This window comes from Puma concolor, chromosome E3, assembly GCF_028749965.1.
Source record: "Puma concolor isolate L17-30 chromosome E3, mPumCon1.1.hap2, whole genome shotgun sequence".
NCBI lineage: Eukaryota > Metazoa > Chordata > Mammalia > Carnivora > Felidae > Puma > Puma concolor.
The window spans coordinates 27,126,216-27,147,162 of NC_141682.1; the positions used below are offsets into that span (position 1 = coordinate 27,126,216).

Here is a 20,947-nt window from a genome sequence, read left to right on the forward strand (position 1 = left end):
TTTTTGAACCAGGTGAATATTTATCCACCAAAAGTAAATAAATAAATTCAAAATACAACAGTAACTGGGGTGCCTCAGTGGCTCAGTCGGTTAAGCATCTGATTCTTGATTTCAGTTTGTGAGTTCGAGCCCCGAGTTGGGTTCTGTGCTGACTGCTCAGACCCTGGAACCTGCTTCAGATTCTGTGTCTCCCTCTCTCTCTGCCCCTCCCTCTCTCTCTCTCTCTCTCTTTCTCTCTCTCCTCTCTTTCTTTCTTTCTCTCTCTCTCAAAAATAAACATTAAAAAAATTCCACACTTTTAAACTACTTCTCATAAAATTTAATTTGCAAAACTCGTTTTATGAAAATGTTGTCAAGAGATAACAAGTATTGGCGAGGATGTGGACAAAATAGAACACTTGTGCATTGTTGGTAGTGACGTACATTGGTGCAGCCGCTATTAAAAAAAAAAAAAAAAAAACCAATAAGGAAGAGGTTCCTCAAAAAGTTAAACATAGAACTAAATATGATCCAGCAATCCCACTTCTGAGTGTATAAATGAAGGAAAAGAAAACAGAATCTTTGAGAGATATCTACCTTCCCATATTCACTGCAGCATTATTTGCAATCACCAAGACAAGGAAACACTCTTAAGTGTCTGCTGACAGAAGAATGGATAAAGAAAACGTGAAATGCATACACAATAGAATATTATTTAGCCGCCAAAATAGGAAATCCTGCCTTTTGCAACAACATGGATGACATTGGAGGGCATTATGCAAAGTAAAATAAGACATACACGAAAGACAAATACTGTTTGATTTCACACGATATATGTGGAATCTAAAAAAACCCAAACCCCTAGAAACAGAGTAGAGTAGCAGTTGCCAGGGCCTGGAAGAAGGGGGAAATGGGGAGACATTGATCAAAAGGCACAAACTTCCAGTTATAAGGTGAATGCATTCTGAAGATCTAAGGTATAGCACGGTGACTATCATTAATAATATAATATTGTATACTTCAAAGTTAAGAGAGTAGATCTTAAATGTTCTCACCATAACAACCACGACAAAAATGGTAATTATGTGAGATAAAGGATGTGGTAAACATTTTGCAGTATATACATGTATGAAATCATCACTTTGTACACCTTAAACATGCACAGTGTTACATTTTAATGATATCTCAATAAAGGGGAAAAAACACATTGTCAAGTTAATTGTCTGTCTAGGCTGGTAATTGAATATGATGCAGTCACTGAAGTGTTTTCAAATAACATTCAACCATGTGTCATGATGTTCAGAACATAGTGTAAATTTTTAAGACTAGAATTCAAAACCATTCATAAATTATTTCAAGTATAGACATATAATATAGATAAAATAGTGTGTGTGTGTGTAATAGAAAAAAATATCGAGTCTTTCTGAGTGGCAGGATGGTGTTGAATTTGCTTCATTTAAAATTTATAATATTTTCTGGATTTTCTATAAAAAGCATATAGTTGTTTTGAAATAGAGGAGCTATTGTACTATAAGCTATATTAAAAATAAAATAAATGGAAGGAAGTGAAGGGGTCAGGGGTCTTGGTCTTCCCAGGACCTCCTCGGTCCCTTTGCAGCCATGTTGGTCTTCCCTGTCAGGCGAGATAGACTGTTGACCAGGTGAGATTTGCTAAAATCTAGACACATCAGCTCCCTGTTCTCTCTCTAATTGCAGAGGAGTCAGTCCCCAGTCCATCTGTGCCATGGACTGAATGTTTGTGTCCTCCCCAAATCCATGTGTTGAAGCCCTACCCCAAAATGTGATGGTATTAGAAGGCGGGTCCTTTGGGAGGTGATTAGATGAACTCATGAGGGTGGGGTGCCAAGATGAGATTAGAGCCCTTATAAGAAGAGGGTGACACACCAGAGATCCCTCTCTCTGCCAGGTGAGGACACAGCAGGAAGGCAGCTGTCTACAAGCCAGGAAGAGACACCTCACCAGGAACCTCACAGAACCCATCTTGATCTTGGATCTGCAACCTCAGAACTATGAGAAATAAATGTCTGTGGTTCATAAGCTACTCAGTCTGTGGCATTTTGTTATAGGAGCCCATGTGGACTAAGACAACCTCCCTCCTAACAGCCAGAGTAGAAATTGCAGAACATGAATTAGATGGTGTCACTCAGCTGAAACCACTAGGGGGCCCCACTGCCCTCAGCACAGACCTATACCCCTCCCATAGTGTCGAGCCCTTTCTACCCTTCTGCCATCCTCTAGGGTCACCACCTTCTCTGTTCCAGCCACCTTGGGCTTCTTTCAGCTCCTCAAATGCCATCTAGGCCTTTGTCCATGTGGTTCCCTACACCCACAGTGCCATTTTCCTGATCTTTCACCCAGCTAGCTGCTGACCCCAGTTAGCCTCCAGGGATCAGCTTCGGTGTCACTGCCTCTGTAAACTTGCTCTGACTTCCCAAGTCAGAGAGAAGAATCTTCCTCTGAGCACCTGGGCCCATGCTACCTCTCTGAGCAGGTACTAAATCTCTTATAACTATTCATGGTAGAATGAGCCAGAATCCCAACAAATGAGATGACACTCTCAAAATAGGACAATGTGGAAAATGTAGCTGAGCTGGGCTGGCTGTCCAGGTGGCTCACTGACACAGCTGTTGGCTACAAGCTCATCAGGGGCTGTCAACCACAGCACCTCAATTCTCCAACATGTGGCCTCTCCATGTGATTTGTGGTTCTCAAAGCATGATGGTGGGGTTCCAAACGAGTGTCCCAAACACATGAAAGCGGAAGTTTCATGTCCCTAAAAGTCCAGCCTTAAAAGTTACACAGCATTATTTCCACCACATTCCACTGGTCAAACAAAATTCAAGGCTGGCCCTGATTCAAGGGGTGGGGAAATAGATTTCACCTCTTGATGGGTGGAATAGCTGGAATTTAGAGCTTATCTTTTTTTAATTTTAATTGAAATGCATCTGACATACAACACTGTGTAAATACAAGGTGTACAACATGTTAATCTGACATGTTAATATATTGTAATATGATTTCCATTGTGGTGATAATTAGCGCTTCCCTCATATGGTATAATTATCATTTTTTTCAGTGTTGGCATAACTGAGTTCTAGTCTCTTTGCAAGTTTGCTGATTATAATGCAATACTGTTTTCTATGTTCACTGTATTGTATGTTAGATTTCTAGGAAGGGGGTGCCTGGGTGGCGCAGACATTTGAGTGTCCAACTTTGGCTCACGGTCTGTGGGTTCGAGCCCCTTGCCAGGCCCTGTACTGACAGCTCGGAGCGTGGAGCCTCCTTCAAATTCTGTGTCTCCCTCTCTCTCTGACCCTCCCCCACTCGTGTTCTGTCTCTCTCTCTCAAAAATAAATTAACATTAAAAAAATAAAATAAAGGTTCTAGGACTTATATACTACTCATTTTAAGTCTGTACCTTTACACATCACCTGTCCTATCCCGCCCATGGTAACCACCTGGTAATGACTATTTTACTCTTTGTTTTTTGTGAGTTTGGCTTTTTAGATTCCACATATAAATGATAGCATACAGTATTTGTCTTTCTCTGTCTGACTTACCTAGCTTAGCATAATATCCTCAAGGTCTTTAATTCACTGCAGGGGTTTGTTTACAGAAGGGTTAGTAACAAAGACATAGTTTAGGGAAGCCATCTATATAGGACAGTGTAGTCACTGGGGGTTAGTGGCACCTGAGGTGTCACCACCCCAGGTCTGAAGGGTCACGAGGAAGAAGCGGTTACCAGAACCCAAAAAATAAAGATTTGTGTAGAAATGACTGCCTCACAAAAAGATTGACTTTCAGCAGAGGACCACAGCCAGCCCAAGGCACAGCAAGGGAGCCAAATGAATAAACACTTTGATCTCAGTCTCCTCTCTCTCTCTCTCCAGTTTTCTGCCAGGGCTTCCCTTGGCCAAACCCAACTAGAAGCCGGAAGACAAGGAGCCCACTGAGGCAATCCACACAGCTCAGCTTCCTGGCTCAAAGAGCAGGGAGGAGAGTGGATCTGGGAGGACAGACAGAAAAAAGCACATAGGGGGCGCCTGCGTGGCTAAGTGGGTTAAGTATCCAACCAGCTCAGGTCATGATCTCATGGTTTGTGAGTTCAAGTCCTGCATTGGGCTCTATGCTGACAGCCCAGAAGCTGGATCCTGCTTCGGATTCTGTGTCTCCATCTCTCTCTGCCGCTCCCACGCTCACATTCTATCTCTCCCTGTCTCTTTCTCTCAAAAATGAATAAACATTAAAAAAAAAAAAAGGAGAAGAAAAAGAAGAAAGAAGCACATATGTCCACCTTCTCTACCAGACTGAAAACTCCTGGAAGACTGGCACCATTTGATCAGTTAGGAGGGACCAGACTATGCTGCAGAAACAAGCCTCAATACTCAGTTGAATAAAAGAGCAAAGTTTATTTCTTGTTCATACAAATGTACCTCCTGGGTGTCTGCTCAATGTGGTTACCAAAGCACACAGAACCTCAGAAGAGTCCCGAGGCTGGCAGAGCAACCACCCTCTGCATGATGTCGAGAAAAGAAACCACTGGAAAGTCTTGAACCAACCATGAAATCTTTCTCCCGGAAGTGACACCAATCATTCCCTCCACAACTCACTGATCAGTAGAGGTCACCGGACCTTTCTACCCACAAAGAGCCTGATGGTGCAACCCTACCACATGTCCAGAAGGCAACAAGCTGGGAATTTGGGGTCAAAAGCACTAACATCCTGTTTTCAGTTACATTCCTGGCACTTAGCACAGTGCTTTGGTATGGTTTGTTGACCGACTAAATGACTATGGTAGCAGGTGCATTCTCCTGTTGGCCACAGAGAATAAAAGGGTGAGAGTAACCCACAAGTTTACTTGCCCACCAAAGTGATCTTCAGATAGAGAAAGTATAACAGTAAAACTATTACAAGAAAATGGGTAAATATCCATTGTTTACTTTTTCACTCAACATGCATATAATGAGTACCTACCATGTGCCTGGAAGTTTCCAGACCCCCATATATTCTAGGATTTGAGTAGGAAAGATCTCTGTATCACTCAAGATTCTTGTTTGTAAGCAAGATCTGATTAATTAAGTAGTAAAGGTGTTTGGCTAAAAGATATTGGGGAACTTCTGGAATCATCTATACCCAATGAGGCCACAAAAGGAGAAGCTGAAGTCTCCCAGGGCAGAGCTACTGGGGAGGTGACAGGACACAGGAAGCCCCACCCTTGGCCTTTTCTAGTTGTCTCCTGCAAGGCAGCTGCCCTGGCTGGTGACGGACACGTTTCCTCTGCCCAGTCCTTTTCTGTCTCCTCCCCCAGCTCCTGGTTTCTTCCCTTGCCCTGACTCGCTTCGCCATCTCTGCCTGCCTCCCCCATTACATAACTGTCCCCCGTCCGAAGGGCCCTTATGTAACCCATGTCACCTCAGGCTTCCATCCCCACCTCAGCCTCGCCTGTCTGGTACAATCTTTCACAGTTGGCTGAACCAAGCCCTCAGCAAGCGTGTGGGGCTGGGGAAAAGAAGGAGGGAGGAGGAGGAGAAGGAATTCCTCATGCCCACAGTGGGACTAGACGAAACTTGACCGGCAGCAATGAGCTCTGGAGGAAACTTTCTGCACACAAAGCCTTGGTGCCTGGACTGTTGTCAGAGGACTCAGCCTGGTTTCTATGCTTCATCTTCCACTTTGGCAAAATGTCTGCACCCCCAAGTTCACTGCAGCACCATCCACAATAGCCAAGGCATAAAAACAACATAAGTGTCCACTGACAGATGAATGGACAAAGAAAATGTGGTGTATATATATAACGGAATATTATTCAGCCTGAAAAAAGAGGAATCCTGCCATTCGTGACAATGTGGATGAACCTGGAGGACATTATGCTAAGTGAAATAAACCAGACACAGAAGGACAAAAACTGTATGATCTCACTTACAGGATGAATCTAAAAATACCGAACTCCCTAGGAGTGGAGAGTAGATTGGTGGTTGCCAGGGGCTGGAGGGTGGGGGGCAATGGGGAGATGTTGGTCAAAGGGAAACTTTCGGTTACAAGAGTAATAAATTCTGAGCGTGGCCAGATCATGCTGACTATAGTTAATGATACTGTATTGTGTGCTTGAAATTTGCTAAGAGAATAGGTCTCAAGTGTTTTGACCACCGAAAAATAAAAAACAAAACAAAACTATGCAAAGTAATGGATACGTTAATTATCTTGATTGTGGTAATCACTTCATAATGCAGACATATGTCAAATGATCATGTTGTACACCTTGAACATTACAATTTTATTTGCCAATTATACCTCAATAAAGCTAGAAGAATAATTTTAAAATAAAATGGGGATATATATGCCTCATAGGATTGTCACAAGGATCAGAAAAGTTTCTATATAGAGATATATAGTGTTTAGAATAGGGCCTGGCTATAGAGCTGTTTGCTATTCTTTTTGGAGAGATGGTTCTAGATAAGTGGGCCTTGATTGGTGGTTCTCAGACTTAATGGCCTCAGAACCCCTTTACCCTCTTAAAATTGACAGAAGACTTCAAAGAGCTTTTTTAAGGTGGGTTATACCTACCAGTATTTACTGTATTTTAAATTAGAACTTATAACATATTTTTAAAACAGTTATTCATTCATCTAAAAATAAGCTCATTACATGTTAACATAAAATCTTTTTATGAAAAGTAACTGTATTTTCCAAAATAAGAAACTCTTAGTAAACAGCACAGTGATATTTTACATTTTTGAAAATCTCTGTAATGTCTGACTTAATAAAAGGCAGCTGGGTGCCACATCTATGACTGCATTCAAGCCAGTCGAGGTATCACATGTCTTGAAGCCACTGGAAAATTCCACTGGATGCTTGTGAGAGAATGACAGTGAAAAAGGCAAATAAGATGTTAGTACTATTATGGAAACAGTTTTGATCTTGTAGATCCCCTGAGAGCTTCCCTGGGCCACACCTTGAGAACTACCTGGTAGGTGGAGGAGATGGAGAGAGCAGAGACAAACGGGAATATTTTCATGTTTTCACCCAATTTGTATTCACCAAGGAATACTGAGGAAAAGTCACTAGAGATCAGATTTGCTCTCTTGACCCAAATCTCCTCCAGTCTTTTAAACTAAAACAGCACCACCAGACCAGTACTGGGCACTTCCTCTGTCCAGGCAGGATTCAAAGCCATTGACACACATTGTTACTGCTCACTCAACTCTAATGGGTGCAGACTGTTATGATCACCGCCCCCCTGACCCCCGCACAGATGTGGAAACCAACCGAGGCATCCGACTGAGTGACTTTTTCCAAGGTTGCACAGAATTCCAGAGATTCCGTGTCCAGTATTTCTGATTCAGGAATTCCTGCTCTTAGATACAGAGTTCAAGAGTCTCCCTCCACCCGGCTTAACAATTGTTCAAGTGGATGCCGAAGTCTTCATACAGATCCCTGGGCATCATCCCCGGTGGTTCTAGCTTAATTGGGAAGGTCCCAGGCACCCATTTTGCTTAAGGACTCAGATGATTCTAAAGGGTAGCCAGGATCGAGAACAATTGCGCTAAGGCCTTGCTACCCAAACCACCAGGGAGGGTTTTAGTTTGAAGAATCCTCCCACACACCAGCCTCCAGCAAGACTCTCTGAAGTGAAATTTGCTTTTGACAAGAGCCCCAGGTGATTTGCATTCACGTCACAACATGCATTCAGCCTGGGCTAAAGGAATGTGAGCTGAGATTTCTGCCAGAGATGAGAAGGCAGGATGGGGTAGTGGTTAGAGCCCAGGCTCTGTGACAGGTGCAGCTGTCCTTCTGTCCACAACCCACCCCCACCTCCCATGGCTTCTTTCTTAACCTAGGAACCCACACCACTCCGAGCTTGATAGCTAAGTAAGGACAAATGCTCCTAAAGTTTTTGAGACCTTCACTGCGAAGGTTCATAGAAGCCTGTAAAGAAATAATCTAGGGGCACCCAGGTGGTTCAATCGATTGAGCATCCAACTTCAATCAGGTCATAATCTCGCAGTTTATGAGTTCAAGTCCCATATCTGGTTCATCACTGTCAGCACAGAACCTGCCTGAGATCCTCTGTCCCCCATTCTCTCTGCCCCTCTGCTGCTTTCACTCCGTCAAAAATAAACATTAAAAAAAGAAAGAAAGAAAGAACGAACCTAGGACTTCAACAATTCAAACAATTCTTTGTTGTATTTTAATTCCTTGCATTTTATTATTATATTTTTGTTCCAGTTTTATTGAGATATAATTGACATGCAGCACTGTGTATGTTTAAGTTGTACAGCATAATGACTTAGCTTACATACCTTTTGAAATGATGACCACAATAAGTTTAGTTAAGATCTTATATAAGACCATCTTATACAAATACGAGGGAAAAAAAGAGGGGAAAAAAGAAAAAAAATTTTTTCTTTGTGATGAGGTTTCTTAGGATCTGCTCTCTTAGCAACTTTCAAATATACCATTCAGCTGTGTTTACTGTAGTCATCATGTTGTACATTGCCTCTCCAATTCTTATTTATAACTGGAAATTTGTACCTTTTGACCACTTTTAGCCAATTACCCCTCCCCCACTCCCTGCCTCTCATAACCACAAATTTGATCTCTTTTTCTATGTGGTTTTGTTTTGGTTTAGTTTTGGCTTTTGGTTTGTTTTGTTTTCCTTTTTTTTTTAAGTTTATTTATTTTTGAGAGAGAGGGAGAGAGAGAGAGAGAGAGAGAGCACCTGTGAGCAGGAGAGGGGCAGAAAGAGAGGGAAAGAGAGAATCCCAAGTAGACTCCATGCTGAAAACACTAGGATCATGACCTGGGCTGAAATTGAGTGGGACACTGAAAGACTGAGCCACCCAGGCACCCCTCTTTGTTTGTTTAAGATTCCACATATAAGTGAGATCATACAGCAACTTTTGGGTCTTTGTTTTATACAGAGGTGGGAACTTGAGTTTGCCTTTAGGAGCAAACAATTCCTTTGTTTTGGGTACATGGCAAGGCACCTTCTAGCAGTGAAATGGTGAAGCAGAAATCTTTTCTTGAGAGAAGAGAGCTGCTTTTGTGGAAATGAAGTTGCTTCAGGAGAAACTAAAGGGTGGGGGGCACCTGTATCCCATCCAGCCCTGGGATTGGGGTTTGATCCCTCTGAGGCACAGTGGTGACATTCAGAAGCTTGGAAGCCCCTTTCCTGGGTAGCTAGCTGAGACTCTCAACATGCACGGCTCCCTACCTGGAAGAGACACACCTGAGACAGACATTGAAGTTCCGGTCTCAACCACCTTTCCCTCACCATCCTTCTTTACTGAGTCTCCGTGTGCCAGGTGCTTGGTTCCCAAGTCTCCCTTGCATCAGGAGAGGCTAGGTAACCTGTTCTGGCCAATGAAATGTAAAAGGAAGTCTACAGCTGGGAAGAGAGGGGGAGAGGAGATAGTTCTGGTAATGATTTCCCTCCTGGGTAACAGGGAGGTCATGAGGGGAGCTCTCTTCCCTGAACACCTTCTGTCCTCCATTTGGGGACCATCAAATGAAGACCTGATGCTTGATGCTGTGGCAACCATCTTGTGACCATGAGGTGCCAAGTTCAGAATGGTAGAGTAGACGGCTGGAAAGAGCTGGGCCCTTGCTGACATTGTTGAACCATGAATCAACAGTGAGATCACCCACATCTCAACTTATCATGTGATAACAAAAATCCCTATTGTTTAGGCCATCCTTTGTCCTGTTACTTGAATATTTCCTAACTGACAGCTTTGGGGGCATTGGGATATCACCATGGCAGCCTCACAGGGGACTACAGGGGTTATCATGAGACTACTCTAAGCAGTCTTATGGACCACAGACAAGGAAAGACCTGGGGGAGCCAATACAGGAAAAGAAGAAAAGGTGGCTACCACATGGTGATTGCAGCTAGCACTCTGATTTGTGAACTTCTCTGATGTACCCTGTTGGGGACTCTGGAAGTAACTGATGTGCCCTTTGCAAGAGTGACTGAATCTTCCAGTAATGAGTGGCATAAGTTATAGACCAAAGACATTAAAAGCAGTGTGGTGATCAACTAGTGATGTATGTCACAGGCACAAAATAATAGAATGGTAACAATGGTGTGTCCACATTTGTTTTTTCCTAGCCACTCACTCCAAAGATGTCGATGCCCAGAGATGTCGATGGCCTGAGTGTCCCCCATTCCCACTCCAGAGGGAAAGTCAAGTGCTGGAGTCTCTGAGCCCTTTCCTGAGCTTCCTTTCAACCTTGCCCAGCAAGGACCCCCGTGACTCCATTAATTAGGAGGCCTTCCCACAACACTTTGTGTTAACCACCTCTCTCACACTCTGCTGATAGCAGGACCCACCTCATGTCTATCTGTGAACCATAACAGAATGAGGCACAGAGCCTGGCACTTAGAAGGCACCCAAGGAAAGTGTTAGTGACACCATCAGGGTTCAATATTCAAGCAGTCGCTTGCCTGAGGCTATTATAGAAGTATTGAAATTTCATCCTACCAGGCACCTGAATCCCCATCAATTAAATTCATTCATCCTTAGACTTGCACTGATATTTCTGGAAACTTCATCTGCAAGACAGTGGGGTAGAGTGGAAAGAGCATGGGTGGCTAGGCTTTCATCCTGCCTCTGCCACTTACCAGCTGTGAGAACTTGGAGAAGTCACTCAACTTTTCAAGCCTCGGTTTTGTCACAGCAAGATACAGACACCCACTTCAGAAGGTACCGTGGTTAAAGCAACATGACCTGTGGAAATGAGCTTTGGCAACTCCAGAGCCCTGAGCAGCACTCATCTGGGAGTTGATCTACTTTGCAGAGAAAAGAGGATCTTGACAGGATTGAATACAGAATAGACATACTCTAACAGGAGAAACAAGGCTGGAATTTACCTATTCATGTAGTCAACAAATACCTGATGAGCCATGCCCTGTACGGGGCAAGGAAAACAAGGATGAACAGCAGACATGGCTCCTATTCTTGTTAAGCTTAGAGCTACACTGTCCTTACAATAGCCACTACCCACCTGAGGCTACTTAAATTTAATTTTTTTAATTTAATTTTAAATTTAATTTAATTAAAAACTGACATTTCATTTCCACAGCCATACTAGTAAAATATAAAATGCTCAACAGACACATGTGGCTAGTGGCTACCATAGCTGACAATGCAGATATAGGACACTTCCATCCTTGTAGAAAGTTCTTATTGGGACAGCACTGAGATATAATCTAGCTGGGGAGACAGACACTAAACAAAGAGCCACACAGACACCTAATGACACACTGTGACATTTGTCAGTGGGAATCCAGGGGCAATGCTCTTGTCACTTTTCAGTTGAGGAATAGAGCCAAGGAAGCCTCTGTTCTTCGTTTGCCCAAAGGGGACTGAACATTTGAGAACCTGACACAGCTCCCTATACCTCCTAGAGCTGTTCTCTTCAAGGCTAGAGACTGAAGGAGCCTTCAGGGACATGAAGCTCATCTCTGAAGATGTCTGACCTTGCAACAAATTACACCAGTTTAGCCAGTGGATAAAAGAAACAACCCGGGTTGAACTCCCAGCTCTGACAACTGTATGACCATGAACTGGTAATTAACCCTGCTGGGCCTCAGTGTCTACATCTGTTACACAGGGTGACTAATAATATCTGGTCTAGAGGATTACTGGGAAGCTTAAATATTTTAAAGAACGTTAAGTACTTAGAACAGCGCCTGGCGCACAGTAGCACTCATACCTTATCATAATGGTGATGATGATTATCCATGACTCCTTGAACAAGGGGTGGGGGAAGCTCAAAAGCTTCCTTTATTTTCACTCTTTGCTTCCCAAAGTATCATCACCCAAAGCTAAACGAATCATCCCAGTGAAACTCCATCTGTAAAATAAGTCAGAAAAGGAAATATAACCATATATATATCAAGATGCCAAACTCTACATGGATCACTTTACATGTATTATGTGTTTAATCTTCACAACAACCCCATTAGGCATGTACTGCTAAAGTTATCTCCATTTTGCATTTTTGCAAGAAATTGGGGCTTAGAAAGGTGAACTTGCCCACGTTTACACCGGAAAGGATCTCGGTGTCAGTTCCACTAATAACCACCAGGTGGCGGTGCCTATCCACTTTCCAATTACGCAGTCCGGCTGGAACGCAGAAGAGGGGTCTTCCCGTAAGTATTTGAAGATCGCCTGCTGTATGCCAGGCATTGTTCTAGGTGCTGAGGATACGTAGGCAAATAAAACAAGAAAGTTGTTTTGCCTTTCCCTTCCATTTTTCCTTAAAAATAATAAAAGGTATTCGCGGAGATGTGTAGTTGTCCTGACCAGGAGAAAATCGGCTTGTCTGTGCAAGAAGTGAGGAGACCACAGGCTCTCGGGAAAGTGATGAAAATATCTGAAAGGTCTGTGGTCTTCAAAGATCAGGGCATACACCTACCCCCAGAAGGGAGTGTTATTCTACAACCCACCTCCCTGCCTCTCTATCCCCGCCCCCCTGCAGGGAGGTAGGGAGCAGGGATCATCTCCCCGCAGTGTCTTGTAGGACCCGGATGGGGTGGAGGAAGGTGGTCTCATTCTCAGAAACAAGAATGGACCGTCCTCAAAGTCTGGGTTGGGGGAGGGGGTGCTTGAAAGTCTGTAAGTCACCCAGGGAACCAACCCCTTGGGTGTGCTGGACTGCAGCTCCCCAGGCCCCATCTGAGCAATGCTGATCTCCCGACAGCCAGGTGGACTAGGAGCCAGACTCAAGTGCCCAGGGACGCTGCTGCCTAGGACCCCTCCTTCAAGCTGGTGCTGGGGCCGTCCTGTGGACGTGCATCCCGGCTGTGCCCTGAGAGTCTGCGGAGCGCAAGGCCAGTGGCCCCAGGCGGTTGTGTGCCGTGGGTGTACGTAGATGATGTGTGCAGCGTTCGTGGTGGGGATCCGGCGTAAGGACCTACGTGAGGGGTGCGCAGTGTGAACGTGTATGTTTGGGGTAGCCAAGGACACAAGGGTTGAGCGGTGTGTGCATAGGGACAAAGACACTTTGGGGCGGTTGGGAGGGCGGGGGAGGCAGTGGAGAGAGCCCAGGCGGGAGAAGGCTGCGTTTCGACCAGCTAGAGGAGACCAAGCCGCGCCTGTGTGCCTAGTTGTATACTTTGGGACGTGCGCGCGAGGATCCTGTCTTGCGTCCAGGACCGGGTGTTTGTATGTTGTGGGGAAGTTACTGTTTGTGAACCCACGTTGGAGAGTGTACTGAGCGGAGGAAATCCCCCGCACTAGGACACTAGTGGGATTATCCCTCTGTGTATGTGTTCCTGCAAATGAATCAACTTGGGTATATGTCCGGTGCGTCTGGACTGCTTATGTGCTTATGGGCGTGGATGTGGGGGACGTGTCCCCAAATTTGGGACCTTGGAAGGGGGTCGTCTCAGCGCTCCGGGCAAGGAGCTAGGGGCTTGCAACGGGTGGAGAGGATGGAGAGGCGCCGAGCAATTGGCGCGGGGTTCCGTGAGGTAGAGCCTGTGGGGCAGGGGCAAGGGGCGGAGCTGGGTGCCCCGGGGGCGGGGCCGGCCAGGGGGCGGGGCCGCCGCGGCTGCAGCTGCAAGCGCGGGGCCAGGGGGCGCCTCGCGAGGCATCGGCTCGCGAGGGCTATGCAGTGAGACAGGACCGGCGGGCGGGCGGGCGCGCGCGGGGCGGGGGCCGCAGCCGCGCTGCAGAGATGTGACTTGAGGCCGAGAACCAGCAGGAGCGTCGGCGCTGCGTGGCCGCGGGGGTCGGTGAGTGCAAGCCGCGCCGATGGGGTGGAGGGAGCTTGGACGACCCCAGAAACTTTTCCCGCCGTGGGCTTAGGAGGATTGGGAGTCTGCTTCTTGTGCCCTTCTGAGCGGCCCCGGGGGTTAGTCTGCTGGGGGAGATGGGGGTCGACAGTGGGGGGGTACCACAGTGCCGCGGGAGAAGAGCCGTAGAGGGCGGGGCGGGGGGAGGGGAGGCCTGGAGACCTTTATGGGGGGGGGTGCTGTGTACACGGACCAGGTGGAGATCCGAGTCTCTGAGGAGGGTCTGGGGGCGACCACAGGTAAAGGGCAGCTGGGAGTAGTGGAAAGGAGTCCAGCCGTACCCGAGTAACTCGTCGTGTGAGGGGAGCCGCGGGCAGGTCCGGGGGCCGCGTGGTCAGCGTGGGGGCTGACCACAGACAGGGCAGACGAAGCTGGGGGCATAAGGACCCGGCTTTGGGGGTGAGCTGCCGCACCTGCTGCAGGGGTTGGGGGCCAGGCTCGCAGCCGACAGTGCCTGCGCACTACGGGACAAGGGGGGAACACTGCGGGGGAAGAGAGGCAGAGCCGAGACCTGGGGCCGAGGGACAAATGAGGGGCGGCTGCATACAATGGCGAGGGGTTGGCGTTTCGTTCAGACCCGGCTGGGGCTTAGGACGAGCCCTGTGCTGTGGTGCGTTCGCTGTCCTAGGGGATGTGCCCAGCCCCGCACATCCCGGGATCCCTACCGTCCGCACCCGCCTGGGCCCGGGGGAGCGAGTTAAGCAGGCTGGGAGCGGAGCGCCGACCTTGCCACCGAGGACGGCCCAGCGCAGCTCGCGAGTTCGTTCCGTGGCCCTTGCTCTGTCACACACAGGCCTGGCCAATCTCCCCCTCCCAACTCGCCCCCGGTTCGCTAAGGGGGCGGCTCCTTGGAGCGCGGACAAAGGCCCCTGGAGTGTGGCGGGCAGCGGCGTCCCTGTCTGGGGCCCCGGCCCACGAGCCACACTGGCTGCCCAACTGCGCCAGGATGGGGCGGGGGGGGGCACTTGAGCAGCGCCCAGGAGGAACCGGGGGTCCTCGAAAAGACAAGAGAAGTGAGGGAAAAGTGAAGGAAGGGACCTGGCACAAAAGCCACGGAACTTCAGCCAAGGAACCTTGATTCAGAAGTTTCTTCGGTGGGGTGGGGGGCTTTCGGAGCATTCAAACTTCGAGTTAAGCTGCATGCAAATAGCATGTAAATAGAATGCAAATCATCATCTGTTGGTTGGGAGCACTCCACGAGGCCAGTTTTGTAACTAGGCTGTGGAGTGAAGGGTTTTCTATCTGTTCCTGCTCGAAGTCTGAAAAGGGGTCAGCTGAGTTGAGAAAGAGAAAAATGGAAGGGGAAAGAAGTCGCCATTTAGGGCAGGCAAGCAGCCTTGTTAGAAAGGGCTCAAAATCTTTATTGCTTAATTTGTTCTTTTAGTAAATGTACCACCTACAGAACTGGGTCTGGGGCAGTACAGTGTAGAAAATGGACAAGCCCCCGCTCTCGGGGCACCGGCCAGGTGGGTGAACAAACACTACATAAGTAAATGAATAGCAAGTAGATATAACTTCTAATTGGGGTAAGAGCTGCCAGGAAAATAAAACAGGAGGATGTCAAATAAAGTGACTAGTGTTGATGTGGGTATGGAAGACCTTTCTTGGGAGTGATATTTTTGTGGAGCCTGGCAAGATCTCCCACAGTGGGAGATCTTGGGGGACCACTGTGCAGGCAGAGGGCACTGCAAGTGCAAAGGCTTGGAGGTGGGAATGAGCTTAGAACTGAACAAAGGCCATTGTGGCTGGAGCTCGGAAGCAGATGTGGAGGGGGTGGGTGGGAGAAGGAATGGTACAGACCAGCCAGACCACGATCTTTTGGGCCACGGAAAGGAGTTTAGGTTTTATTCTCCTTGGGCCAGTGAACCCTTGGAGGGTTTTGAGTGGGAACCAAGGGATGTTAATTTTTAAAACTCCCCTGACCTCAACATGGAAGTGGAAAGCAACTCCCCTTTCGTTCTGCCTCTGGGGATGTTGAGGTGCGGGGAGCCTCTGAGGGTCTCCATACAGCCTGTGGGGACTGCTTTGATCCTGGCCTGCCCTGTGAGCCCACTTGAGGAGCTGCTCAGGTTTTAAAATTCACTCCCCACTTTGAGGTAGTTCTTGCCCATCCCCACCCAGAGCCCTTGGCCCCATAAGCACTTCACGCTGAGCTTCCTGGGGGTTCTGAGTTAGTCACATTTTCTTCTCGGAATTGCTGCCCAAGAGGAACCATCCACCCCGGAATGGACAGCCAGGGATGCAATTTGCATTTAAATGATTGCTTTTATTTACAGGATTGGAGCTGCTTTGCATATTCATGGATCACGGAGCTTGTGTTCTGACAGCCCTGTTTACTAACCTAGGAGGCTTATTAAATTCAAGGGCCCCCAAATAGGCTGGTGGTCTGGGCAGCGTTGGGAATGAAGATTATGAGATGGTGTAACGTGGAAAAGGTATCAGATGGTGGGATTGTGGGTCTGGGAAAGAGTTTAATGTCAGGAAACCTTGTAACAGTTTAATCTCACAGAGCAGGAAATGCACCAGCACCATCAGCTCTAACAGGAGTGGGCTGGGACACGGTGTCATGCTGGGGTGTGTGGGGAGACTGGCTTCACAGCCTCATCCTGGCCTTCTGCCAGACGTGGGGTGAGGGCTCAAATCAGAGATGCAGTGGAAAGCCTTGGGTCAGGAGTTCGGAGAAATGGGTTTTTGTCCATTTAGAGAAATGGCCTATGAATTCCAGTAAGCCTCTGGCCAAGCTGCCTCACTTCTCTACCTCCATTTTCTCAACAGGAAAGACAATGGAATCATGATTGTCTTTTTAATAAGACAATTATTTTGTGCCCAACCCTTTGCTGAGTATTTTTCGTGTACTTTTCACACCAGCTTTGTGAAGGCAGCCGCTATCTTTGTTTTATAGAGGAAGAGACTGAGAGTCAGAGAGGTTAAGTAATGCCCCATGTCACATAGTTATGTCTGGCTTCACTCCCACTGCGGTCTTCCACTCTGGATGAGATTGATGGATGGGTAAATTCTGTGCCAGGCATTCATCCACGTACCGAACTACTAACTATGCCCGAACTACTAACTATGCCCGGGAGTGGGACAGCCCCCTCCCCGCCTGCTCAGTTTTGTTTTCTTTTTTTTTTCTTTCCCTTCCATGCTCTAGCACCTCCCCACATCTTTAAAGAAGATAGGTTTAAGATGCCTCTGATCTGCTGGGCACTGGAAGGGGCCTCAAGGTGGAGGATAAGTGGTCTCCTTAGAGCCCTGCTGGTAGTAGCTGAAGAGAGGCTGGTCGGAATGTGTGTTCAGAGTGGTTTTATACATCTTGTATCTCTTTTCATATGGGTAGTGGGCAGATGAGGACACTAGTTTCCCAAGGGAATGGCCAGTGTCTGGTCCCTGGATGTCCTCCCTCTGACTTCTTGACAGAGAGACTGGGCTTCAGGGCACCCAGGCTGGCCTGGGTTTCCCGTGGGAAAACCACCTTCACAGGGAGGCTTCCACTTAGAGCACCTGCTTTGGGTATCAGGTGAGTTTAGAGGTTCTTAGGGTAGACTACTACCAAAGATATCTCCCCTTCTACTCAGGGATCTCTTTGCTTGGCATGATGGGGAAGGCTGGAAACCAGTCGTGGATAAACACTTGGGTGAACCCCCTTCTTCCCCCATCTCCATGGCAACTGCTCCTCCTGGAAAAGCAGTCAGGAAAGTTCATAACCTCAGTTGAAGGAATATTTACCAACCATTTCTATTTATTTAACAGACAGCATACCCTGTGTCAACTACTGTCCTAAAACCTACTATTTTAATCTTCACAACCACATATTGGGTACTGTTAACGCCCCTATTTTGCACATGAGGAAAACTGAGGCAAGATAGGTTCAATCAGCCACCCAGGGTCACCAGGTACCAGCAAGTGGCAAGGGCAGGACTTGAAACCAGAAGACCTCACTCAGCAGTTCACCCTGCTTGATGGGGATCGGGGCTGGGAGAACCAGCCCTGAATGTGGCCTTCAGGCAGGCAGCGCTGTCCTTTCTCACGCAAGGAAACTTGCCTGCATTCTTTCCAGCCTTTACAGGCCCCAGCTCGTGGAGAGATGGAGAAATGGAGCGTGTTCCTCCACCACCTGCCAGAGGCTTCTGGCCCCTCTGCAGGTGGGGGTGGTGGACAGAGAGAGAGAGAGAGTGTGTGTGTGTGTGTGTGACACAGAGAGAGAGATAGTGTATTTAAGGGCCTCTGAATGAGTCACATTTCTGGGAGCCCGGCTGGCAGCAAAGGTAATTAGTATGTGAGCCGAGGCTTGTGCAGTCGCTCACATTTGTTCATTACTCCTTTTGAGGAGCTGCACGCCTCCATCCCATGGGTCTGTTGCCATATATTCATCCCGTCCCAATCAGCCTTGCCTGCGGCTGACTTGAAACCTCTAATCTGGCATTGTTCAGTTTGGGATTCCTGGAGCACTGCTCTTTTCCTGGGGCGGGGATGCAGAGTCGGGGGGGGGGGGGGGGGGGGGGGGGGAGGAAGCACTAAGTGGCTGATGCAGCTGAATGGGGTGCATCCTGACAGTGGGTGCCTCCCGCTTGCTCTCTGGCAGGGTTGGTGAGGCAGAATGTACTGGGGCCGTGGGTCCTGGCTTACCCTGCTGCATGTATGTCTGAGCTTCTCAGCCCTCCGTGTGCCCAGTCATCTGAACACACTTGGAGCTTGCTGCAGGGGCTTGTTGAAACACAGGGGGCTAGGCCCACCCTCTGCGATTCTGCATTTCTAGCAAGCTCCCAGGCGACACTGCTGCTGTTGGCAGTCTGAGGATGAAACTTTGACTTAACCCTCTCAGACCGTCAGTTCTTTCCTCTGTAAGACAGCAATAAGAACATCTGCCCTACTGGGGTCACATGACGGTTTGAGACCATATACTTAAAAAAAATTTTTTTTTAATGTTGATTTATTTTTGAGAGAGACAGAATGCAAGCAGGGGAGGGACAGAGAGAGAGGGAGACACAGAATCCAAAGCAGGCTCCAGGCTCTGAGCTGTCAGCACAGAGCCCGACACGGGGCTCAAACCCATGAACCGTGAGATCATGATCTGAGCCAAAGTCGGACACTTAACTGACTCCGCCACCCAGGCACCCCTGTTTGAGACCATATTTATCCATTCATCCATATTTATCCAGCAGCTGGGTTGTGAGCCCTGCCCATGTGCCAAGTACTAGAGTCTGTGCAGAACAAGACAAACAAGGGCTTGGACATGGGAGAGGGGGGAAACAGACCAAAAGGGTAACAAAATATTTGGAAATTATGGCACATGCTACAAAGATGAAAATCAAAAGTACTGGCATAGAGCTTAAGGGAGGCAGGAAGGACCTAATTTAGACAGACTGGCCAGCAAAGGGCTCCCTCACCAGGTGACATTTCTAGAGCCCTGGTCTGTCATAAGAAGCCCAAGTAACAATAGTACAATTGTTTGCCTCCTGGCTCCACCACTTTCTAGCTGTGTGACCTCGAACAAGCCAGCTGAACTCCATGTTTTATTTCCTGTAAAATGGAAATAGTAATAGTACTTGCCTCGTAACGTCACTGTGCAGATTATAAGTCATTACTATATGTGAAGTTCATAAAAGTGTGCCTACAGTGTTGCAAGCACTAAGAGTTAGTTACTGTCATTGTCACTATGGCAAAATAGAAAACTCTGGAGGGCAATTCTGAATCCCACAGAAATCCTACATGAGCCAGACTCTGCTTCATACTGAGGCAGTGTGTAGCCGTCCAGATCATCCTAGACATTGTTCTGTAGAGTGGGGTGGCTGTCCCCTCATGGGCATCCTTGACAATAATAATAATCCCACTTGAGACAGCTGGATCCCACTAAAACGCCTGGCTGCCATTGGTTGCATCCACATGCCTAGATGTTGGGGAGGGAGGACATCCTGGAAGAAGGGGGGCCACATGATGTGGGAGGAATAATAGAACTTCTTTGTTGGCAAGGAACACAAACCCAGCTCAAACTGGCTTAATACAAAAAGGGAAGTTAATTGGCTGGATGAATAGGGGCCGGACCATGAGTCTGACTGCCAGCCTCTGGCGTGCATCCTCACCCCTAATTTGCTTGGGTGGGATGCTGGGATGCATTTAAGAAACATCTCTTGCCATGGGGCACCTGGCTGGCTCAGTCGTTCGAGCGACCTGAGAATCTGAGCCTGCTTCAGATTCTGTCTCCCTCTCTCTCTGCCCCTCCCCCACTTATGCTCTGTCTCTGTCTCAGAAATAAATAAACATTAAAAAAAAAAAAAAAAAAAGAAGCATCTCTTGCCAGATGCCTTCTGTTCTGAGCCTGCCTTCTCTCATCTATAGGCAAAGGTGACGATCCGTATAGCACCAGGCTCCTCATCCAGTGTCATCAATAATTTATCCCAGTCAATGGCTTCATGGCCAAGGCAGGATCAGTGCTGCTCATGGGATCCCATAAAAGAGCAGAAAGAGAGAGAGAGAGAGAGGGAAGTCGATACTGCATTTACTTAAGGAAGCCCCAGGGATGAGCTGGAGGTGGCTGGAGGTGGCTGGTTATAGCCTCACTCATGTGCAGCCAAGGTGGTAGGTCCAGCCTGAGCCCCCTGGAAATGACCAAGAGAGCACAGCTGTGTAGGCCATGGCTTTCTGTGAAGGCCAGGCTCCCTCCAAAAGCAAGAGCTGGTGCCAGTGGGGTAGAGGATAGGGTCCTGGTGAATAAGTCTGTCGTTCATTCAACATTTACTAAGCATCTATTTTGTGCCAGCACTGTGTGCTGGTGCTTCAGTCTACACCAGTGGTGTTCATCCCAGCGATCTTGCATCCCCACCCCCATGGGACATTTGGCAACGTCAAAAGATTTTGGGGTTGTCACAGTTGGGGGAGTGGGTGTGCCACGGGCACCCATCTAGTGGATAGAAGCCAAGGGCACTGCTGAACATCCCACAATGCACAGGACGGCCCTCACAGCAAAGAATGGTTGGCCCAGAATGTCAGTGACCCCAAAGTTGAGAAACCCTGGTCTACCGTGATGACCTAGACAGTGTCTGTGTCCTCCTGCATCTTGAAGTGGAGAAAGGCAGGGAAAAGAGGAAAAAGAATGAGAGAAACAAAGTAGACAGGGAAGAAAAAAAAATACAGAGATGATTAGAG

General features: G+C 47.6%; 1 protein-coding gene across 2 annotated transcripts in view; it reads left to right on the top strand.

Annotated features, from left to right (window-relative positions):
• Positions 1–13,586: 13,586 nt before the first annotated feature.
• The window catches only part of GPRC5B (G protein-coupled receptor class C group 5 member B), a 51,854-nt gene continuing 44,493 nt past the window's right edge, over positions 13,587–20,947 (top strand). The window contains exon 1 of one of the 2 annotated variants that reach the window (XM_086692941.1): positions 13,587–13,744. The gene's annotated coding sequence lies outside the window, so the exon portion shown is untranslated. The remainder of the gene's footprint in view (positions 13,745–20,947) is intronic. The other variant, XM_086692940.1, reaches the window with a different exon arrangement.